Source organism: Mytilus californianus, unplaced genomic scaffold (assembly GCF_021869535.1).
Source record: "Mytilus californianus isolate M0D057914Y unplaced genomic scaffold, xbMytCali1.0.p SCAF_4, whole genome shotgun sequence".
Classification (NCBI taxonomy): domain Eukaryota; kingdom Metazoa; phylum Mollusca; class Bivalvia; order Mytilida; family Mytilidae; genus Mytilus; species Mytilus californianus.
This window is the reverse complement of record NW_026262690.1, coordinates 72,864,671-72,881,531: the sequence shown is the minus strand read 5'-3', so window position 1 is coordinate 72,881,531 and position 16,861 is coordinate 72,864,671.

Below are 16,861 nucleotides of genomic sequence, written 5' to 3'. Positions count from 1 at the left end.
GTTATTTAATATTTTCATAGCACATTTTGAGTAAATAATATTCAAAAGCACAATATGAATTTATAGGCACAAGGTTATTCACAAGCAATTGAAATTATTTAGGTGAAAATATTAATAAATACAAGTAAATAATATCAATTGAAATATAAATATATTAAAAATGTAGTAATTATTCTTTGAAACAAAGCACTAAATTTTGAGTTACACTACATATTCATTGAAACAAAACACCGAAAAGTACACTAAATTGACATTAAAACAGAGCACTAACACAGTAATACATTGGACGTGGACGGGTACTTATACATCCCCACAACAAAATGACACTAAGTACAGATCTGAGAGTACTCGCAGTTACTGACAGCTACTTCAAAGCCAATAACAACTTTTAAAAAAAATCATGCATCTAAGACTAAAATATAAATCAGTACACATCCAACATCCAATGGATTTAGAGTAAAGACGCCATAAAGTCTGTCATCTATTTCTTTGTATTTTCTCTTTCTTGGTACACGTTTCCCACCGACTCTGTATTGGATAAGTGTGAGAGCATAGGAGGCTTCTTCTTGTCTCAACAACTTGATCATGCTGAAGATGTTTGGGTGAGGTGCATTGACTAACTTCTTCAGTTTACTATGCCAACCTTCTAAATGATTTGTTGTTCTATGACCTTCTGTTTTTGTTTAAAAAATCATAATTTATTCAAATAATGAAATTAATTAAATCTTTGAAGCTAAAGTTGAAAGTGTAGGTTACTATTAAATGCTTTAACTACCTTTTCTTTTAAACATTTTTTTTCCAGAATTTTAAAAGCTTTTACTACTTTTTCTTTTAAAAAATTATATTTTCCAGACTACTAAATACTTTTACTACTTTTTCTTTTAAATAATTTTATTTTCAAGAAATTCCATATTAGACACACTTAAATATAACACTTGATACATGTTTTCAAACCAAAAAAAGACAACCATTTTTTCACATAAATTTCATATAAATAATTATTTTTATTTAATTTCCACAGGTAAAGTTACCTGTGACCTAATTAGACACTAATGACTAAAACATCATATTTTGCAATAACAACATCTATTGTTCTTCCCATAATCTCCCATGTAAAAATAGCCAGAATAGTAAAATACAAAATGTAGGAATAGCCAGAAGACACCCTCTTTATATATATCATTCAGGGGAAACCTCCAAAATTGCAATGAATTATATTCTAATATACCTGTTAAATAATGAGTAAAAAACAAAAAACAAAAGTTAAGTCAGTATGACAGCAAATTGACGCAATGGTCGCTGTCATTTCAAGAATGTTCTCATGTTTATAATCACTCACTCAAGAATGTTTAAATAGGTCGAATCCTTGGTAAGAGCTTAAGCTTTCATCTAGAAAGCAACTGTCAACATAACATTTGGAAACAATGCTTTAAAAGCTGTTTTTGTAAAGTTCTAAATTTCCACTATAAATACGTTGAACAACAGAATTGTGTTTAACTTTCTTTGTTATTTTTTTTTAATTATTGTGTAGCTTGTAATTGACAGTAATCGAAAAGTAATGTAATTACTTATAATAAAGTAATCGATTGCAATCGATTACATACAAAAATCTGAGTAATCGATTATTAATCGATTGCACGAAAATCCTTCAAATAATCGATTATTAATCGATTACATTTGTCACTAATCGTGCCCATCCCTGATTCTGACTATATTACAAATGAAATTGATGATAGCCTAGATAATTTTTTTACCTATTAATTACATAGCAGATGTTGTGCTTAAATCAAGAAGTACTGAAATTTCACAAAACACCAACAGTTAAGGTAAACAATTAATAGAGTTATGCATTTCTGCTCAACTAAGAATTTTAAATGGAAGAACTTTAGGAGATTCTAAAGGAAAAATTACATTTTTTAATCATAATGGAAATTCTATTGATGACTACTGTGTTCTTGCCAAGTATCCTAAATTTTTCAGTTAAAAAATTTGAACCAACAGTATCAGATCATTGTCCAATAACAGTAAATATCATGTCTCAAATAAATAAACAACCACCGGAAAACTTAAAAACTCCTTTGAAGTGCATAAAGTGGAATAATGAATATGAAAATACATTGAAATGAAATTTATTAAAGACTGACTTCCAACCAATTATTTTTGAAATAGAAAGCTTAGCAGAAATCCCAGTTCAAAAAAACTTGGTATCCAGTATATATGGAAGAAACAGTTCATGAAAATGTCTCTTATATGTCATCTTTATTGTATAATGCTGCTTTTCTTGGACCAAAAAGAACCACTGGCAGGGATATAAAAAATAAATTCCGGAAAGTTAATAAAAACCCGACTATGATATTGAATGTGAAGCCCAATTTAGAGCTTTAAAACATCATACTAGAAAATTGTGTAAAGAACCATGGAACAAGCAACTAATGTTAGAAGTTATGTCCAAAAAAAGGCACTAAATAAATTCATAAGGAAAAAATAGACAATTTAGAAATAAAATGCTAACTAAACTCTTGGAATCAAATAGTTCTTCAGATGAGTTTTGGAAAACTGTTAAAACTTTAAAGAAAAAAGAACTGAATGATCCTAATTCAAACATGCAAGCTAAAGAATGGTTTGAATATTTCAAAAATTTTATGAATACCACCCATAACAAAATTTTTTATACCAAATCATGTATTGATGGTAATATTTTAGATAATTGTAACAAAAATTTAAATGTTACGATAACTGCAGAGAAAGTGCTGCTAGCTATGAAATCCTTGAAAAATAAGAAATCATGTGGTTCTAATGGGATAACAAATGAAATGTTAAAAATATCTTGTACTATGAATGTTGAAATGTATGTAAAATTATTTAACTTAATTCTTAATACTAGTTTATATCCTTTTAAATTGAAGGAAAATTACATTAAACCAGTATTTAAAGGAGGGTGTTTTAATAACCCCTCAAACTACAGAGGTATAGCCCTTTCTAGCTGCTTAGGAAAATTTTTCAAAGAGTTTTATATAATCGTTTAGAAAAGTATTCAGAATCTAAAAATAATGTTATTTGTCGTGAACAGATTGGATTCAAAAAATGATGTAGAACTAGAGATCACATTCTAACTTTAAAAACTATTATTGATAAAGTTTTCAAATCAACCAAAAGAATATATGCATGTTTTATTGACTTAAAAAAAAACCTTTGACTCTATAAGTAGAGAGGCCCTGCTACACAAACTTGCTGAATATAACATAAAGGGACATTTTTTCAATATTTTAAAAGATATGTACAAAGAAGTTCTATTTGTAGTTAAAGTCCCTGAAGGCATTACTGAGATGTTCCCTTCTACAGTTAGAGTAAAAGAAGACTGTATTTTAAGCCCTACCTTATTTTCTTTTTATGTAAATGATTTAACCTCCATTTTTGATAACTCATGTGATCCTGTAACATTACATGATATAAAATTGTCTAGTCTTTTATATGTTGATGACTAAGTATTAATATCAGAATCTTCAGATGGTTTACAAAATTGTCTAAACAAGTTAAACGCTTACTGTGAGAAATGGCAATGTTTAATTTTGACTTCCACTGATAAAACACAGATCAAGTTGAATTTGGGTAGCTATATATAGTGTCACTTTAACCATTATTGAGTTGTGCCCCTTTATAAATCGAAAGATTGCAAAATGTTTAGTTTCCATTCTGTAACTTAAGTTTGCCCCAAACAAACATTATGAAATCTATAAACAATATTCATTACTACAAAACTAAGATCAAGTACAAATTTTTTGTTTCGGTTTTCTAACTTTAGTTTGCCTCAACCAAATGTTATGAAACTTATACACAATGCTTATAACTACATTATACAGATTAAGTACGAAATTTGGTGGCGACACTTTTACCAATCTTAGCTATGTCCCTTTATAAACATAAAAATTGCTGAATTTTTCGTTTCCGTTCTCTTACTTTAGTTTGTCTCAACCAAATGTTATAAACCTTAATTGTATAAAGCATTGATTGTAGTTGATTCAACAATAATCATGGAGAAAGGAAGATAAATCCAATTTTAAAAATTACTTGATATTTAGAAGAAATTAATTTTTTGCAATTTTTCCATTTATAAAGGGGCATAAATCTAGAACGGTTAAAGTGACGCCACCAAAATTAAACTTGATCTGTGTTGTGTGGTAATAAGCATTGTGTATAAGTTTCATAACATTTGGTTGAGGCAAACTCAAGTTAGAGAACGGAAACCAATTTTGGGACGTACGTACAGACGGACATGCACTGTGTATTACATTACGAACATGAATGTACATTTGACGTTGTTTTCGGCGAACAATACACTGACATTGATATATAATATTGGTATTGTTAATTTCAATTTTGAATACTTTTTGTTTATGAGTTAATGTAGTTCAACACAGTTAAATAGAATATCACTGGGAAAACTGTTAAAGTAATAGCACTTTCTAGGCTAATTAAAACAAACTAACTCCTGAGGTAAATTCGCTTTTATTTCTGGTCAAAATCAGGATGATAAACAATAAATAAATTAGGTTTCTATCCATGTAATATGATAATCGAATGCTTTACTATTAAAATATTAGTAAACCTGTTCTGCGTGTGCTTTCAACAATATGCTTATATTGGTGAGCGTATCTGACCAAGTTTTAGTCCATATGTGCACTTAATGACTTATATTATACAAACAAGTCTAATATACGAATAATGGCAATAATATATATCAAACATTAGCATAAGCTGCATGCTGTATAAATGCCGTAAGCATAAAAATAGCAACAAAGAAAAATAACACTTAGCTTACCTCGCATATATAGAAATATACACATTTACAATTACTATAAAACCTACAGTCTACCACATGCACTTTAGATTGTTTAATACTGTTCACTTAAACATTAAAAGGATATGAAAAACATATAATTCATTTGTCTATCTTTGAATGGTAAAGTTGGAGGCATTCATTCGAAAGATTTGCGGAGCCCTCGTCGTGTTTTAAAAAGGTTCATGTTCCTAACAAACGTTATATAACATTGCTTTCGGTAGAGTATCAAAGTGATTAATTCTGGATTCTGAATCTTGAATTCATAGTTTTTGAATTCTGAATTCATAATTTTGAATATTAATTTCTGAATTCATAATTTTGAATATTAATTTCTGGATTCATAATTTTGAATTTAATTAAAATTGATGCTAAGTATGAAAATATCATCAATTCTGAATCGGCCTTTGAACATTTCCTTCCTTGTATTGCAGGAAATCACAAGGTACAAAATTGTGTTTCAATATGTTTTTACATAGGGAAACAATTAATTTATAATAAAACACATTATTATAAACAATTTGAAGTTGAAATCATGGTGCAGTTTTATTTTTTTATTTCATTTTATACTTGTGAGTATTATTTCTAATAATTGCTATTGTTTAAAAGATCATACATAATTGTAACTTATATTTCAATATCATGCCAGAAATGGTCGAGGAAAGGCGGTTCTAGATAAATATTGTTCTTTATCATTCATACCATAATATTACTTTTTTAATTGTAGTAGTACTTACAATACCAACTTCAAGTACCTTAATCGTACAATGTGAACGTGCTGGAGACACTATTACACTAATTTGTCCAATTAAAAGAGAAACATCTCCAATCCAGTGGGAGAAACACATTGTAGTATACAGCCAAGATAACCATATTAACCCCAGACTTGGTAAAAAGATCAGAACTAGATTGAACATAGTGGGCAACCATTTAGATGGAGATTACAACCTACAGATAATGAATGCAAGCCTCAAAGATGGAGGCAATTATACTTGTGCTACAAATTTAAATGGTACTGGTGTGTTAAAAAATATTTATCTGATGGTTATTGGTAGGTGTAATTTTTTTATTGGTACATTAGACAACCGTACAACCAATAGTAATTATACTTTTGAAAAATCGTATCGGTCTGTTCAACGTGGTTCAGTAATTCTGCTAGGCACCGTTCACAGGACATTTGCCTACCTTTCTCTTAGACTACAAATGTCCCGAAGGAAATGCAAATTTCAGTTAACTTCTTAAAGGAGGTCATGAAGACAATTTTATAAAAATAGAAGCAGCTGAAGTCTAGCAGAACAGTATGACAGACTTCCCCTAAATTTGTTTCAAATCAGTAGATCCTTATCTAGGAGCACCTGGAACCCAGTGGTACTGGAAAATTAGAGAGTTTGAATAATACTAGTGTACCTATTTTACATACACCCATAAAGACAAGGTTACTCAGTGATACAATTTTTGTAGTGAATACTTGAATTTTGAATTTTTCGAAATGATATTATGTTCAGAAATATGACATGTTACTGTTTTGGTTTCAGAATACACTATTTAATAGCATGTTTTAAAAAATATTTTCATTTCAGTAAAGATTAATTTTGTTGTTAAAACATTCTCATCAAATGGGGAGAGGGATATTCTATCACCATGAAAAATAGTTAAGCCTGCATGAAATTTGCAGACAACCAATTATATGTTTTAGGCTGCGTTAAATTTTTCTTTTATTTCAGATAATTATTCAACAGATGAAATTAATTGTACTTCAGACATTAATATAACGGATTCCGTAACAACTACTGTCCAGATGGAAAATGGGACCTATCAGGAAAATTCCTCTAGTAAATATACTACTAGCACTATAAAGATAATGATAATACAACTTCTTCATATGCGTGTACCTTTTTTATAGATTCTACACGAAAAAAGAAGGACAAACTTTTGCTGTATTTGTTTCGATCTCCAAGGGTCAAAATCGGTCGTTTTTGAATTTGGTTATTAGATAAACAAAGAGTATGTGTTCTTGGTACCCTGTAGGTTATGTACTTTGATGAAAGGTTAATGTGTTGTAAAGTCAATATTAGTTAGCTGTGTTTGAAAATACATGTACTAGTATACCACCTTAAAATACATATGTTTAATGGAATTGTAAAGATCGAGCTTCCGAACTGTGATCCTTGATTTTTGAACGAACCTGGTTTTTGTGACCCAACATCTGGCACACTTACTATACACCAAAATCTCCCATTATAGGTCTTGAAAATCTGGGTTGAATTGATTGTGTATATTTTATTTAGGAAATTTTTTTTGTTCATGGCAAATTATTTTGCTTAAACCGAAGCAAGCGTACAACATGTCTTAGATGTCACGTTCTTAGCGTTTTCAGAAAATATAGGCACACATTTATACGCAAAAGATACTCATACTGTGTTGGTACTGATTAATATCGTTGTTATAATCGTTCTTCATGTAGTTGTGAAAATGTGATGATGAGATTAACAGTGATAGTCTAAGTAAATATATCCCACCCTTTGCAGCCAATACACACTGGGATTATTCGAAAAAAAATTCCAATCGTCTAGTCGCTCCGGTTGAAATTAAGTTATTCGCTTTTATGAACGAGGGAAAGTGTTTATACGTACGAGTCAATGAGACATCAACCCAACGACGCAAACAAACATTATAAAGAATGCATTTATGTTGCTAGACAGGCACATCATAGACACATTTCTTTTGTTTTCTTTGGAATTATGCTATTGATAAAACCGGACTAATTAAATGTATTTTTTACCATTTATTGTTATTTAAACATCAAATCCCATCGTATAAAAATTATTTCCTCCTTCAGAACCACGTGTTATGAACATAAAAATCATATCATTCATTTTTAAAACATATTTCAAAATTATATATATACACACTGGGATTATTCGAAAAAGGCATAACTTTAGTTCGGATACAAATTACACACGTCCTAAAACATTCTGCTTAAAGCTGTGCAATTTCTAGTGTCTATAAAAAAATCCAAAGTCAGTTGCATTTCATATCTTACAATCAATTTACGAAACATACCTGCAATAGAATTTCTGTAGTATGGTTGTAAACCGATTCTATCAAATATTCCAATCTCATTGATGTCAAGTAACCTTAAAAACGTACGAATATAAAAAGAAAAAAAGGGGGGGGGGGGGCTATCAAAAAGCACGAGTCGAAGAAAGACTGACAACACCATGGTCAGACAAAAAATGACAAATAGCAGTCTACTAAACACTCAATTGTGAAACTAGAAAAAAAAACTGAATTCAAGTGATTAGAAAGGGTTAGCATTTCCTACTCCATCAGCGACATCTGCAGTTTTCCTAATGTAAATGATGATAAGTGGAACATATCCAATGTAATTTATGACACTGATATGCCATTACCATCAACCAAATCATAATGGCTTCCGTCAAACGTGCGAACAGATGACTTCAACTGTACCGTTAAGAACGGCTTGTTTCAGTAGACCCGGTGCATATGGCATTTTGAACCCCATGGAAAATTGACCACGGGGTCAAAATACCGCTATGAATTAAAAACATCTTTCCCATTATGTTAAATACATACCAACTACTTATTGGAGTATTATTACTATGTAAAGGAGTTAGAATAGCTAGAAATTTTTGAAATTGGAGGTGTATAGTAGGGGGTTCAATATACCATGGCAGGGGGTCAAAATACCATGGCTAAGTAAAATTTTCAAAACATCTTTTCCAGCATGTTCAATACATACCAACATCTTATTGGAGCATTATTACTATGTAAAGGAGTTAGAAAAGCTATACATTTTGAAATTGGAGGTGTATAGCAGGGGGTTCAATATACCATGGCAGGGGGTCAATATACCATGACTAAGGAAAATTTTCCAAACATCTTTCCCATTATGTCAAATACATACCAACTACTCATTGGAGTATTATAACTATGTAAAGGAGTTAGAAAAGCTAGAATTTTTGAAATTGGAGGTGTATAGTAGGGGGTTCAATATACCATGGCAGGGGGGGTCAAAATACCATGGCTAAGTAAAATTTTCCAAAGATCTTTACTAGCAGGTTTGATACATACCAACTACTTATTGGAGTATTATTAATATGTAAAAGAGTGAGAAAAGCTAGAATTTTTGAAATTGGAGGTGTATAGGAAGGAGGTGGTTCAAAATACCATGGCTAAGTAAAATTTTCCAAACATTTTTTCCAGAATGTTTGATACATACCAACTACTTATTGGAGTTTCATTACTATGTGAAGGAGTTAGGAAAGCTTAATTTTTTTTTAAATTGGAGGTGTATAAGGGGGGGGGGGTCAAAATACCACGGCTAAGTTAAATTTTGCAAAAATCTTTTTCAGCAAGTTTAATACATATCAACTACTTATTGGAGTATTATAACTATGTAAAGGAGTTAGAATTGCAAAAAAATTTGAAATTAGAGATCTATAGTAGGGGGTGCAATATACCATGGCAGGGGGTCAAAATACCATGGCTAAGTAAAATTCTCAAAACATCTTTTCCAGTATGTTCAATAAATACAAACTACTTATTGGAGTATTATTACTATGTGAAGGACTAAGAATAGCTACAATTTTTGAAATTAGAGGTCTATAGTAGGGGGTTCATGGGAAAAGGGGGGGGGGGTCAAAATACCATGGATAAGTAAAATAGTCCAAATATCTTTTCGAGCATGTTAGATACATACCAAATAACTATTGGAGTATTGTTACTATGCAAAGGAGTTAGAATATTTAGGATTTTTGAAATTGGATGTGTAAAAGGGGGTCAATATACCATGGTAAGGGTGTCAAAATATCATGGATAAGCTATAATACTCCAATAGGTAGTTTGTATTTATTTAACATGCTTGAAAAGATGTTTGAAAAGTTCTACCTAGCAATCGTATTTTGACCCCCTGCCATGGTATATTGGACCCCCTTACACATACAATTTCAACAAGAGTGCACACTGAAATGTCTCGCCTTCTTTACAAACCATTGATATGATGTTGATAGTCCTAAATATAAAGCTTTACTACAACCATTACATAAACTTAACATGATACAAGAAAATGAGGTCAAGGTCATATAAACCAAACGAGAAATACATGTACACCTTACAATCATTCAATACACTAAATATAGTTGACCTATTGCTTATAGTTTCTAAGAAACAGACTTAACTAAGAAAACTAAACATTGACCAATGAACCATGAAAATGAGGTCAAGGTCAGATGAACCATGCCAGGCAGACATGTACAGCTTACAATCCTTCCATACAACAAATATAGTTGACCTACTGCTTATAGTTTAAGAAAAACAGATCAAAACACAAAAACTTAACACTGAGCAATGAACCGTGAAAACGAGGTTAAGGTCAATTAAAACCTGCGAGACTGACATGTACATCATAAAATATTTCAATACACCAAATATAGTTGACCTATTGCATATAGTATAAGAAAAAAAGACCAAAACTCAAAAACTTAACTATAACCACTGAACCATGAAAATGAGGTCATGATCAGACGACACCTGGCAGTTGGACATGTACACCTTACAATCCTTCCATAAACCAAATATGCTAGACCTATTGCTTATACATGTAGTATTTGAGATATGGACTTGACCACCAAAATTTAACCTTGTTCACTGATCCATGAAATGAGGTCGAGGTCAAGTGAAAACTGTCTGATAGGCATGAGGACCTCTGACGGGCATGAGGACCTTGCAAGGTACGCACATACCAAATATAATTATCCTATTACTCATAATAAGAGAGAAATTAACGTCACAAAAAATCTTAACTTTTTTTCAAGTATTTACTGAACCATCAAAATGAGGTCAATGACAATGGACATGTGACAGACAAAAACTTCGTAACATAAGGCATCTATATACAAAGTATGAAGCATCCAGGTCTTCCTCCTTCTTAAATATAAAGCTTTAAGAAGTTAGTTCGCCGCCGCCGCCGGATCACTATCCCTATGTCGAGCTTTCCGCCGGCTCGACAAAAATTACAGCTATTGAAACTCCTTTACATAGTAATAATACTCCAATAAGTAGTTTGTATGTATTTAACATGCTGGAAAAGATGTTTGGAAAATTTTACATAGCCATGGTATTTTGACCCCCCTGACATGGGATATTGAACCCTCTACTATAGACCTCCAATATCAAAAATTCTAGCTATTTTAACTCTTTTACATAGTTATAATACTCCATTAAGTAGTTGTAATGTCTTTAACATGCTAGAGAAGATGTTAAATCATGGTTTTTTGACCCCCCCCCCCCCCTTTTGCCATGGTATATTGAATCCCCTCTTATACATCTCCAATTTCAGAAAATTAAGCTATTATAACTCCTTAACATAGTTATAATACTCCAATAAGTAGTTGGTATGCATTAAATATGATTATAAAGATGTTTGGAAAATTTAACTTAACCATGGTATTTTGACCCCCTGCCATGGTATATTCTAACTTCTTTACGTAGTAATGATACTCCAATAAGTAGTTGGTGTGTATTTAACATACTGGAAAACAAGTTATGAAAATTTTACTTAGCCATGGTATTTTGACCCCCCTGCCATGGTATATTGAACCCCTACTATAGACCTCTAATTTCCAAAATTCTAGCTTTTCTAACTCTCTTACATGGTAATAATACTCCAATAAGTAGTTGGTATGCATTTAATATAATGGAAAAGATGTTTTAAAAATTTTACTTAGCCACGGTATTTTGACCCCCCCCCCCCTGCCATGTTATATTGAACCCCCCTCTTTTTACACCTCCAATTTCAAAATTATAGCTATTCTAGCTCCTTTACATAGAGAATAATACATGGCAAAATCCGTATCATATGTCCTATCATCCTGAGATACCAATATCCGCCCGAGTGCCTTTAGGCCCGAGGGATGATATTGGTCGAGGGTGATACGGCATGTGATACGGATTTTGCCATGTTTTATACGCTTTATCATATATTTAAACAGGAGAGTATTTATGAACCGTTTTCTGATCCCTAGCACCTAGGTTACCCTCAGATTTACTTTTGTCTTGATTTAAAAGCTTTTAAGGAACTGCTTAATTATTCATCCGTAGCACCTGGTCTACCGTACAATTTGCGTCCTGTTCATAGAAATATTTTGTTTATTGTATTTTTTTTGTGTTTTGTATGGTATTTCATTGAGTTCTTTTTTATAAATGAATTTCGTGTGCCAGAAAATATGAAAGCTCGACGTCTGAGACGTCACATTCCAAACAAAGTTGAGCGATACGGATTAAACAGCAGGCTATTTATCAAATATTCAAAACAACTGTATTTACTACTAAATATATGATAAATAGTAATAATACTCCAATAAGTAGTTTGTATGTATTTAACATGCTGGAAAAGATGTTTTGAAAATTTTACTTAGCCATGGTATTTTGACCCCCTGCAATTGTATATTGACACCCCCCCCCCCCCTTTTTTACACCTCCAATTTCAAAATTCTAGCTATTCTAGCTCCTTTACATAGTCATAATACTCCAATAAGTAGTTTGTATGTATTTAACATACTGGAAAAGATTTTTTGAAAATTACCTTAGTCATGGTATTTTGACCCCCCTGCCACGGTATATTGAACCCCCTACTATAGACCTCTAATTTCAAAAATTCTAGCTACTAGTATTCTAACTCCTTTACATAGTGATAATACTCCAATAAGTAATTTGTATTTATTTAATGCTTGAAAAGATGTTTTAAAATTTTTACTAAGCCATGGTAATTTGACCCCCCTGTCATGGTATATTGACCCCCCCCTTTTTACACCTCCAATTTCAAATTTCTAGCTATTCTAATTCCTTTACATAATAATAATACTCCAATAAGTAGTTTTTATGTATTTAACATGCTGGAGAAGATATTTTTAATATTTTACTTAGCCATGGTATTTTGACCCCCCTGCCATGGTATAATGAACCCCCTACTATAGACCTCTAATTTCAAAAATTCTAGCTGTTCTTACTCCTTTATATAGTTATAATTCTCCATTAAGTAGTTTGTATGTATCTTACTTGCTTGAATAGATGTTTTGAAAATTTTACTTAGCCATGGTATTTTGTGACCCCCCTGCCATGGTATATTGTAACCCCCCCCCCCCCCCCCCAACCTCCTTCCCCCCCCCCCCCTTTAACACTTCCAATATCAAAATTCTGGCTTTTATAACTCCTTTACATAGTTATAGACTCTAATAAGTAGTTTGTATGTATTTAAAATGCTGGAAAAGATGTTTGGAAAATTTATTTAGCCATGGTATTTTGACCCCCCTGCCATGGTATATTAAACCCCCTAATATAGACCTCTAATTTTAAAAATTCTAGCTATTCTTACTCCCTTACATAGTTATAACACTGCAATAAGTAGTTTGTATATATTTTACATGCTTGAAAACATGTTTTGAAAATGTTACTTAGCCATGGTATTTTGACCCCCGCCCTTTTTACACCTCCAATTTCAAGATTCTAACTATTCTAGCTCCTTTTCATAGTAATAATACCCCAATAATTAGTTGGTATGTATTGAACATGCTGGAAAAGATGCTTTAACAATTTACTTAGCCATGGTATGTTGACCCCCTACCATGGTATATTGAACCCCTTACTGTAGACCTCCAATTTAAAAATACCATATGGGAAAAATGACACCGGGGTCAAATACCATGAGGTATAATGACCCCGGGGTTCAAAATACCATATGACACCGGCTATCAATCCAACAAGGAAATTATATAAGCAAAGGCAATCTCGCATATAAATTTGATTTTTTTGGGGCTTTACAGTTCGAAATGTGTAAAACCTAACACCTCTACTATCGTTCGCATCGGCCGTGATTATTAGCTAGAAATATTGTAGTATCTGAATGGAAATATGATAGGATTGTTTACCGTCATGTGTATTGGACCATATTACATGCTGTCATTTTGATCCAACTTTTTTTACGTGAGTTATGGGACTTTGACTATTGTATTTGGTGTATTGTAAAAGTGTCATCATATGAATGCGACTCCTCTAAGATCATTTGACAGAAAGCTCTCATAATTGGTAGGATTTTTTGCCATCATGTGTAGTTGACCACATTATATCGTCATTTTTATTTTTCATTTTTTAGGGATTTATAGAACTTTAACATAATTTTCTATCGTGCAATAATGACACATTATGCAGTGGCGAACCAGAACTTTTTATAAGGGGGGGGGGGGGGGGGGGGGGGGGGGGGCACTGACTGCCATAAGAGGGGGCCCGCTAGTCATGCTTCAGTGATTACCTATATAATCAACCAAATTTTTCCCACAAAAAGGGGGGGGGGGAGGCCCGGCCCCCTGGATCCGCCTATGTTATGACACGCAATTTAATTCTTTTTTTATAGTGTTGGGTATATTTCACTACGCCGTTGCAATGGGGGCCTCGGTGGCCGAGTGGTCTAAGTAGTTACTACTATAATCACTAGCCAGTCAACACTGAGGTTGTGAGTTCGAACCCGCTCATGCGGGTGCACTCGACTCTAATCTTAATTGACTAGGATTTTGTCAGTTTTCCTATCGAAGGTCGGTGGTTTTTTCCGGGCACTCCGGCTTCCTCCACCAATAAAAACTGGCCGCCACGAAATAGCCCAAAAGCGGTGCTTAAAAGTGGCGTTAAAACACAAAAATTCAAATCAAAATCGCCGTTGCAATGTTGTTTTATACATAAAAAAACTGTTTCCGTGCTTATTTGGTTATATAAACATAGTCGTATGAAAACGATAAACAATTTTGTTTGTTTTTTTGGGGGGGGGGGGGGGGGGACAGTTGTATACTGTTGTCTATAGACGTTGGTTTGTCGCCAAGTGATGATATATATATATATATATATATCTCAAATTTGTACTTTTGGACCATGTGAGATAATAAAATTTAATCGGAATAGCGTTTTCAATAAAATAAAATATAGACAAATCGTGTGAAGGATAAGTCGCAAGACGTTTTAACTACACGTGATGCTCTCGATACTGCTGTGGCAACATAGGATAATAATCTAATTATTACATTTATTCCATTGATAAAATTGAGAATGGAAATGGGGAATATGTCAAAGAGACAACAATCCAACAAAAGAGCAGAAAACAGGCAAAGGCCACTAATGGGTCTTCAACACAGCGAGAAAATCCCGCACCCGGAGGCGGGCTTCAGCTGGCCCCTAAATACAAATGTGTACTAGTTCAGTGAAAATGGACGCCATGCTAAACTCCAAAACATATAAATGAACTAAAATTAAAAAACATACAAGACTAACAAAGGCCAGAGGCTCCTGACTTGGGACAGGCGCAAAATTGCGGCGGGGTTAAACACGTTTTGTGAGATCTCAACCCTCCACCTATACCTCTAGCCAATGTAGAATAAACAAACACACAGCAATACGCGCAGTAAAACTCAGTTCAAAAGAAGTCCGAGTCCGATGTTAGAATAGGTAACAAAACAAACTAAGCAAAATGACAATGATTCGTAAATTAACAAAGGACTACTAGCAGTTACTGACATGCAAGCTCAAGACTTCAATTAAACTGAGTGAAAGATTATGTTTTCATCATATGAAAATCAAGCACAATCCCTCCCGTTTGGTGTTTAGTATCATACCATCATAAAATATATGAGATGACATAACCCGTATCATGCCAATAACTGGTTTTAGAACAAATGTATTTATTTCCGATGCAAAGACCCTACGAGTAAATCAATATTAATACCAAAATATGCCATCTTCAATGACGTCACAACAGTATCGTAACTATATCCCTTCTGAATAAGTCTGTTTAAAGGTTTGGTTAGCTTTTGAGGTGAATGCCGACATTTTTGTGCTTTGTAAAGAATATTACCATAAAAGATTGGATGTGAAATACCTGAACGTATAAGATGTCTGCATGTTGATTTATATTTACGAATAATGACCTTGTACCGATGATAAAATTTAGTAAATGTTTTGACTAGTTTGTGATATCGAAAACCTTGGTGTAATAATTTTTCAGTAATACAGAGATTTCTTTCGTTAAAATCAAATACGTTGTTTGAACATGAGCGTATCGAACAAGTTGAGATATATAAACACCATAAGATGGTGACAAGGGAACGCCAGCATCTAAAAATGGATAATTAACAATAGGAAATGAAAAATCATCTCTTTTATCATAATTTTTTGTATAAAGCTTCCCGTTAAAGATATATATATCAAGATCCAAGAAAGGGCAGTGTTCATTGTTAGTATTAGCTTTATTTAAAGTCAGTTCAGCAGGATAAATCTCTTTAGTGTACATACTGAAGTCGTCATTATTGAGAGCCAATATATAATCCAAATATCCAAAAGTGTTATTAAATTTTTGTATCAGATGTTGTTTCGATGGGTCTTTGCTGACTTTAGTCATAAAGTGTAACTCATAACAATACAGAAACAGGTCCACAATACGTGGTGCACATGTAGTCCCCATTGGAATTCCGATAACTTGACGATATACGGAATCTCCATAGCGAACAAAAATGTTATTGAGTTCAATAATGGGTAAAAAAACTCTTTTCACATTTTTTTATAGGTCTTCTATGCAATCGTTTCACAGCAAGGAGATGAAATAAGGAAAACAAATGTCTAGCTCGATCTTACGAATGTGTACAGATTGATAATTTAGTCTGGGAGAACATAATTTATTTACTAGTTGTAATTCGCTTTGAACTAGCTTTCAGTAACTGCGAATACTCGTATACTGTGGATTCATTTATTTTCGTGGGTACCAATTTTCGTGGATTTCAGAAAACTTGCCTTTTCGTGGATATGTGATTTCGTTGTTTTGCCAAAGTCTGCATACAAACTTAATAGAACATTTCTAATTCGTTGAAAATTTAAATTCGTGGTTCACCTGTACCCACGAAAACCACGAAATTTGGTATCCAACGAATAATAATGAATCCACAGTATCGTTGTTTTGTGTCTATTGTT